The sequence below is a fragment of the Pteropus vampyrus genome, unplaced genomic scaffold, assembly GCF_000151845.1.
Source record: "Pteropus vampyrus isolate Shadow unplaced genomic scaffold, Pvam_2.0 Scaffold177, whole genome shotgun sequence".
NCBI classification, from domain to species: Eukaryota; Metazoa; Chordata; class Mammalia; order Chiroptera; family Pteropodidae; genus Pteropus; species Pteropus vampyrus.
In genome coordinates, this window is record NW_011888958.1 from 3,864,159 (window position 1) to 3,872,117 (window position 7,959).

At 43.2% G+C, this 7,959-nt stretch overlaps 1 protein-coding gene across 10 annotated transcripts in view; it reads right to left on the reverse strand.

Moving 5' to 3' along the window:
- Positions 1–4,245, reverse strand: part of SIPA1L1 (signal induced proliferation associated 1 like 1) — a 348,029-nt gene extending 343,784 nt beyond the window's left edge. For 3 of the 10 annotated variants that reach the window (XM_023537069.1, XM_023537057.1, XM_023537060.1), the window contains exon 1: positions 3,464–4,059. The gene's annotated coding sequence lies outside the window, so the exon portion shown is untranslated. Of the gene's footprint in view, positions 1–3,463; positions 4,061–4,103 lie in introns of those variants that run through there. The other 7 variants (XM_023537059.1, XM_023537062.1, XM_023537061.1 and 4 more) reach the window with 4 other exon arrangements.
- Between the last annotated feature and the right edge of the window lie 3,714 nt (positions 4,246–7,959).

The window sequence follows — 7,959 nt, forward strand, 5'->3', positions numbered from 1 at the left end:
TTTTTCCATAACTTTGTAATATGAGTAACTCTAAAGTTTAGTTACCAAACAATGCTGTTTTCATAACTTTTTGACCTTTATGCAGATTTTGTTTCCTTAAATTTTTCTTCTTGTTTCACATATTTAATGAACACTGAACACTTAGGTGCAAGGGGGAAAAAGTAGTAACAAATTTTAACATAATAGACTTTCAGGCAGGAAGAAAAAACAGGAAAGAGTAGTACAGTTAAATCTGAAAACCTGACTACCAATCAGTGCCTGATCATTGACTAGTTCTATAACCTCCAACAAATCACTTCAACTTTCCCAGCTACAGTTTTCCCATCTGTAGAATGAGGAAGATGAGCCAAATGATTTATGCTCAAAAACCCTTCTAGTTCCAACAATCTAAGAATTTGTTCATCAGGAAGTAAGAAAATGCAACTGCAAATAAGACTTTATGGTTTACAAAGTACTTTCATACTTATAGTCTCAATTATTGCAGCAAAGCTGTGAGGCAAGCAAGTATTGTGCTAATCTCTACAAAAAATAGTTTTTCAGAAAGACAGTTGAGAAAGAGGTTCAAATTTTTTTTTTTAAGATCCCAGAGGTGGAAAATTTGAAGCCCAGACCTTCTGAGAATACTTTGTTCATATTTCAGTATATCAAAAGTTATTATTTTTTAAAACATTAACTTTTAAAATTATTTATTAAATTATTTCAAAAATTAATTTAAGTTAAAATTCAAAAATAATTGCCTGCTATGCAAAAGCTTTATGGGGGCATCAGGGTGTCATAATACCAAACAAGGAAAGGTTACTACAAATGGCCCCAGTGGATGGTTAAGCTCCTTGGGGCCAGGAGCACACTTTAACTCACCATTGGAATCACGGACTCCAACAGCATGCCTTCTAGGTAGAGGCACTCAATACGTCCTGTTTGACAATACAAATCTCAAAGGTTAGGGATATAATGACATTATGGGGAGAGGAAGTCTGTATTTGAGATATGAACTGTGATTTTAGTCAAAAGAAAAAAAGAAGCATGCTATATAAGAGCTCTAACTCTACATTAATGGGAACGAGTCTATTTGTCTTCCTCAGAGAAAGTTCAATTTGGTCAGTGAAACAAAAGGCTCAAATCTGAGCTGTCATCAGAAAATCTTTAGACTATTCATACAACATATGTGCACTGGGATGGACCAACAGAAATGATAACACGGCAGTGAGGACCTGTAGGAAGCAGAGAATCATGTTATCATTAATCATGACATACTTTCACCTAAATCAGAAAGGTTCATGGAATCTGTACTCATACTGTTCTGCCTCTTCTCATACTCCTGGTTTCACAGCTCGAAGAGATAGAAGACAGTCATTTATTGAAAAGTTCAACCTGCAAACTTTAGAAAATATACCTCCTATCTCAACTCATAGTCAACCGAGATCTCCCAAAGTCTACTAAACTCCTAATCTCAAGCAATCTGCAATCTGTGACTTCAATGAAGTTACTAGAAGGTAGTTTTTAAAAAGATGCTTTAAAATGAGGGGGCTACATCAAAATTACATGCCTAATTCAAAGCAAAAGCAAATACAAAAGCCCGAAAAAAGTAAAGAATAGTTTTAAAAATCTCAATATACAATTTCAGTGAGGTGCTTTGGAATTATTACCAAGAGTTCAAGTCAACCTTGCAGCAGAATTCTAGGATAAAGTTACAACACTGCCTGATGTTTCAGATCTAAGTTGATTGCACCAGAATTGCAATTTCAAACTCAAAGAGCAGTACCAGGAACTGCAGAGAAGCTAACAGCAACACCTACTGACTGTCTTGAGCCACTTGCCAAACTTGTTCTCTCAGTCAACAAGAGAAATCTAATGATACAGTCAACTTCAAAAGTCCTTTACTTAAGCCTAATGAGATAAGAAAATAGCCACATGAAACCATTAATCCCCCAAAATCTCTTATTTTGCTCCTAACCATTTATGTGCAAATCACCACCCAAGTCATTTTAAATGCACTAATTGCTAATGCTTTAGTATAAATAACTTACTCCATGGGAAAAAATGTTTTAATATTAATATTCTCATTAATAACTGGTATGTCATCTAATAGTCAGAGACATCAGTGACCATAAACTGCTTTACGTAAACCTTTTACTTGAAATTACTGCTGTTACCACTGTTCTATATTACTCCCATCAGCTTTTTTAATCCTCGTAAAAGTGACTTAATTGCAGCTTTCATAAAAGGGAAAAGGAAAAAGTGAAAGTCATTAAATCAAAATTATATAGAAAATTAATACCGTTACTAAACTGGCTGCAGAGAATATTATAGGACTAAATCTTGTACTTTTTCAAAAGATTAAGTCAGAGAATCTTTACCTTAGACGAATATTCTATATGAGAAAACAAGAGAAAGTTGACACTTAACTCCTACAGAGTACCAGTATAAAAACAATGGCTTAAGAGTCTGAGTCAGAGTTTCAACATGAAAGGTTTGCTTTATAGAGGAAACGCCAACCCCAGTTCATCCAGATAGACCTGGAACCTGATGAAAGTCAACACCTTTCCTCTGAAATTTGCATCGCATCACTGGCTGCAGTTTAGAAATATAATCGTTTAGCAGGTAGTAAGAATTTCAATAAATGCTACCTTCCCTCAGGAAAAATAAAATCTATAAGATAAATGCCGTCTAGGGGTCATCAGTCTCGAAATGCTTCCTTTCGAAACGAATACCAACAACTCAATTAAACATCTTCCTTGAAAGTGAGCCAATTCCCTTGTCTCTATGTTTTCCAAACAGGGAACCCGATGAAATTTCAACCTGCCCACCACGATTACTTGTCTTCCTAGAAATGCCATGGAGCGATAGGGAGCCTCGCAAATTTCCTTAAGGTCAGGAAAGAAGTTGGAAACAGATGGAGCGAGGGAGTAAAAGTTCCTTTAGCAGTACCCTCACGCCTCCCCAGCCCCCTTGCGGTTTACTTGCAGCAGGTTAGAGCATCCCAGAATTTCACTCCCCAGACTCCCCCGGAAAGAAATTAACCACCCGCGGGCACCAAGCTGCTCTTCCCCTTTCTCACGATTAAACCTTCTCGGCCTGTCTTCTCCAGCTCAGCCTGCAAAGCGCTCACCCAGGTGACTGAAAAGGAAGGGTCGTCGTGTGGAGAAGAGAGCAGCGGCGTGGGCCCAGCCATCCCAACCCCGGCGCGGGTCTCCCAGCCTCCCCCACGGGCGCCTGGCCGACAGTTGTGCAGATTCGGATTCCAAGGTGCGTGCGCGCACGCCCGGCGCGGTGCAGCCCGGACTCGCTCCCGCCGGGCTGCGCTATCAGCACGCCACCAAATCGGAAATAAAACTTTGACCGGCCTCCGGGTGTCCTACTCCCAGTCCTAGACTCGAGCCCCCGCCAGAAGGGGGGTCCGGGGCTGTCAACAGTCCTGCAACCCCGCTCCCCTGCCCGGCCCCGGGGCGCAGGAGCCACTTACCGCTGGGCCCAGCCTCCTGGTGCGGCCGCGCGTCCCGGGTGCGTCCGCCGCGCGCTCTCCCTGGGGAGAAAGAGAAACCGTGTAGACCGTCGGCGCGCGCTCACTCGCCGCCTCTTCTGCGGAGAACGGCAGGCGGCGAGGTCGGGGCGGGCGCCGAGCGAAGGGGGACCCGGTGAAGGCGATAGTGAATCAGTCCAACTCCCGAGCCAGGCTTTAAGGGGAACCCGGAATGCACACCCGAGAGCAGCCGGCGGGGAACTCGGTCCTAGCAGAATGGGGGGCGGAGATGCCCCGGTCCCCGGGCATCAACTATTGTCTGGGCGCTCGGGTCCCCGCTCGCGCCGCCTCCGAGGCTCAATGCCCCCCATCCCGCCCTCCTGCCCCCAGGAGAAAGAGTTGAGGGGGCGGCCGGCGCAGGCAGCGAGTGCTGAGCGTCTAGAAATCGGGGATCCCGAGGTCCGAGGTGGGCGCCGGGGAATCGGGAGGTGCGTGCCGAGTGGGGGAGGGGACAGGTAACTGCAGCCCCGGGCGGGAAGGCTGGGGAGGATCGGTAGGGGAAGGAAAGGAGGAGGAAGCCACGGAGGCAGGAGGGGATGGAGTGGCGGGGGGGCGGGCAGGGGGTGGCCTCTGGAGCCCAGACCTGGCCCTCCCCGGGTACCCTCCTCCCGGGGACTCGGCGCCGCACTGACTTTCGCTCACTCGCTCACGCACGCACTGAACTCGCTCACAAAGTTGCCGGCGATGGAGGCGCCGCACTCGCCCTTCCCGTCCCCTCCCCTCCCCGCCTCCCCGCCCCATTCCTTCCCCTCCTTCACTCCCTCCCTCCTTCCCCCCGGTCTCCGGTGAGATCACCGCTGGGTAGCTCGGCGCTGCGCTCAAATCTCGCGAGAATAAGGGCAGCTCTGCCCAAGTGGCGGGGGAAGTGTAAGGAGTCGGAGGAAGGTGGGGGGACAGCAGAACTCCTAGTTGCTATGACGACGGCAAAGCCCTGGATTCCTGTCTCCTGCGGAGAGCACAGACAGCCAACGTGGGTGCAGTTTTCAACCTGCCCCCTCCCTTGCCCGACGCCCTAATGGTGGAAAAAGCGAGGGCTAGAAGCGGGAGGATTTTTAAACCTCTTCAGAGAGGATATCTGTAAACATCAGCGTCATGCTATCTGGCTAAATTTGGCAAACGAAGCTAATTGTCTTTTTAAGAGGTCCTGGGGCAGATTTCCGCCAGAGAAGCCTGTGCATATCTGTACCCCCAAATTTCTACTATGTATTCAGTTTTTCAACTCCCCAGCTAACGTCATTCCTCAACCCCCGCGCACTCCATAACCCCCCTCAGTCTCCTTCCCCCGCCCCCTCACCCCGCTGCATCCCCACCACCACCTCTAGACTGGTTTCCTTGAGAATCTGCCTGATTCAACTTTGTATTCTTAGAGCTTCCACAGGCTTGGTACATAGTAGGTATTTACTTAATGTCTATTGGGGGGAAAATGAACTCAACAATCTGTATTTGTCCTCAGTACTTTCCTTTCACCCTACCCTGGAAAATACTTACGCTAAGACTATATTTCTGCTCCCCAGTTACGTTTTTGACTCTATTAAACTATCCTCTCATTTCTTTTCACACAGACTGTGTCTGTTTTTAATAGTTAGAATTCTTCCCTTCTCCATCTTTGTCTCATAAAAACCCTAATCACCATGGAGGGCATTTTTTTTTTTTTTAATCATTAAACTTCTTCAAATGACCTACTCCAAAATGCTGTTAAGGATGAACATGAAATCTTCTCACCCCCAGTTGTTTTCCTTTAATTGTAGAGACTTTGAGGGGAAGGGAGAGATCGGACACTGTAAATAGAAGTTGAGTTTAAACTTTAGATTTCAAAATGAATGAGTAAAAATCGATTCCATGGTATGTGAATTATATCTCAGTTTTAAAAATAGATTCTTTCTCTATTTACGTCAATATGCAAAAACCATTATTCAACTCAATCCTGTAAATCTAGAAACCTAAAAAAGTTCATGAAAACTCTTAAACTACGTACAAGCTTAAATGCTATGTGAATGAAAGTTATATTAGAAACCTAGTGATATAGTGATAAAAAGCACTAGACAAAGTCAAGAAACTAGTATTTGAGTTTTTTCTGTGTCACAAATAATTGAGTCTCCTTAAAAAGTTAATTTTTCTGATTCTTCATCTGTAAAATGAGGGGTAGCCCAGATATTAGGTCATTATGTCTTTAAAATTCTATAGCTCTTAGATCTATAAAAATTTCCAATAACAGATATTTTCCATTTACATCAAACAGAATAAAAAACATGAGTGTTTCATTTTATAGTAGTCCAGTTTCATAAAGTTTAGCTATATGTTGACAAGTTGATTTTAAAGTTCTGTCTCAAGTATAAAAACAACAAAAATATTGACCATGTTACAGTTATTCAAAGGGAATCCATTGTTCCTGATTTGCTTTTAGACTAATTCGAAACAGATTCTTTATTATTTAATAAATATGCTAATTCAAACCAAACACACAAACTAAATGCTTCCACACCCCCACCAAAATAACTTTAAGACGGTAGGAAGGAAGGAAAGAAAGAAGGAGGGAAGGAAAAGTGAGCCTTAAATTCACAGACTGGTATTTTTAATATCAAAAATTTACACACAATGGAGTATCACCACCAAGCCTGTTGATCTGTTTTAAGGCACCATCTTTCACACCATTGTAAATCAGTTGCTGTTCATTTGCTCTGTCTCAACTTTGAACAAAGTTTTGCCCTTAAAGGATGGCTGCCAATCTATATCCACCACACAGTACAGTTTCAGGGCCACCTGTTTTACGATTCCCAGATAGCCATTTGATACACTTGAAATAATTGACCCAAGTGCTAGCCAAATCTATTAACTTTATTCAGTGCTTCTTATGAGGCTCAAGAGATGGGTATTGGCCTCAAATTACAAAAATAACTTCCCTAACCTTCAGGCATAGTAGAATAGTAGAAATTGTTCCAGGGAAAAACTGCTCTTTCAAGGCCCTAGGCTACTATTTACCCTTCACTGGTGACAGAACTTTCACCAATGTTTCTGAAGGAAATAAAAGACGAAATCCAGCAAAGCTAAGGTTCTAACTGTGCATTCTCTAGGTCAAACACTCCTTCTGCAGCCTCCCTGACCTTCTAGGGTTTCATATTTGCAGACTAGGGGCTGCAGAAGAGGGAAATGAGGAATCGAGAGTTTGCCAAGCACAGAGTAGGTCTCAACCCACGTCCTGCCAACTCTCTTTCTTGGCCTCCTATTCATCTCCACCCTCACACCCAAGGAATGTGTAACCATTCCTAGTGATAAGGAGAACATCTAGCCATTTACCAGGTTACTCCCTCCCTATTTGCTTCATAGTTTTTTAAAGCACTGTTGAATTCATTTCTCTCTGATAATTCACTTCTACTCAACGGTATACCCTAGTATATCAAATATGGGATGAATTTTGACCCAGAAGGCTATCAAGCAAGGAAAATTGATATTTTTTGATATTATAAGCATCAATTCACATTCGCATGTTTTATGTTAAAATCTGGTTTATCCAGCCTATTATCAGTTCAGAACTTCCTATTACTGGCTATACATCTACAGGGCATTACTAATACTCAAAAAAATGATGCTTAACTATTAGAAAGAACCAAAAAGCCCCCATGTCATCAAAGATTAAATTATATCCACCGCTGTTTCAATTTAAGGGTTTTATTGTTTTAGCTCTATGTGGTGTACTCTACCTAAATACTAGCTTTCACCAACCTACTTGCATCTGTTTACATACTCTCTTCTGTCCTCCTGTCACTTATGGTGAACTCTCAGCATTCTTAGTGAAGATTCATCTTGTCCCATTTCTTCTGACTCAAGAACAGATTCAGCAATTGTTCCCTCTCTATTTTTCAAGCGCTTACAAGAGTGTTGTAATATATACCATGGCATAAAATAAATAAATAAAACATTTCTTAGGTCCCATGTCGACCTCTGCTTCATTTTACCACTGGAATCTTCAAAGGTTTTTCCACAGATGCCTGGATGTCTTCATCTACAATTCTCTTGAATCCACTCCGGGCAGTCTTTCGCCCCCACCACTCCAGGGAAACGGGTCTTCTCAGCGTCCTTAGTGACTGCCTCCTTGCTAAATTCAGTGCTCAGTTCCCATCTTCACCTCACCTATGGCTTAGCAGCAGAGGAGAGGTTGATCACTCTCATCCTTGAAACACTTCCTTCACGTGGCTTGTGGGCTAAGAGACTGTCTTGTTTCTTCTCCTACCTTTCTAGCTGTCTCAGTCACAGATCTCTAAACATAGAAGTCCCCAGACTCAGTCCTTGGACATCTCTTTGTGGTCTCTTCTCATTCCATGGCAATCTTACCAGTCTGATGACTTTTATGCCATCTATATACTGACAATACTCCCAAATTTACATCTCCAGGCCAAACACCTCCCCAAACTCCAGCATCTCCAATTGGTTGTATAGTAGGT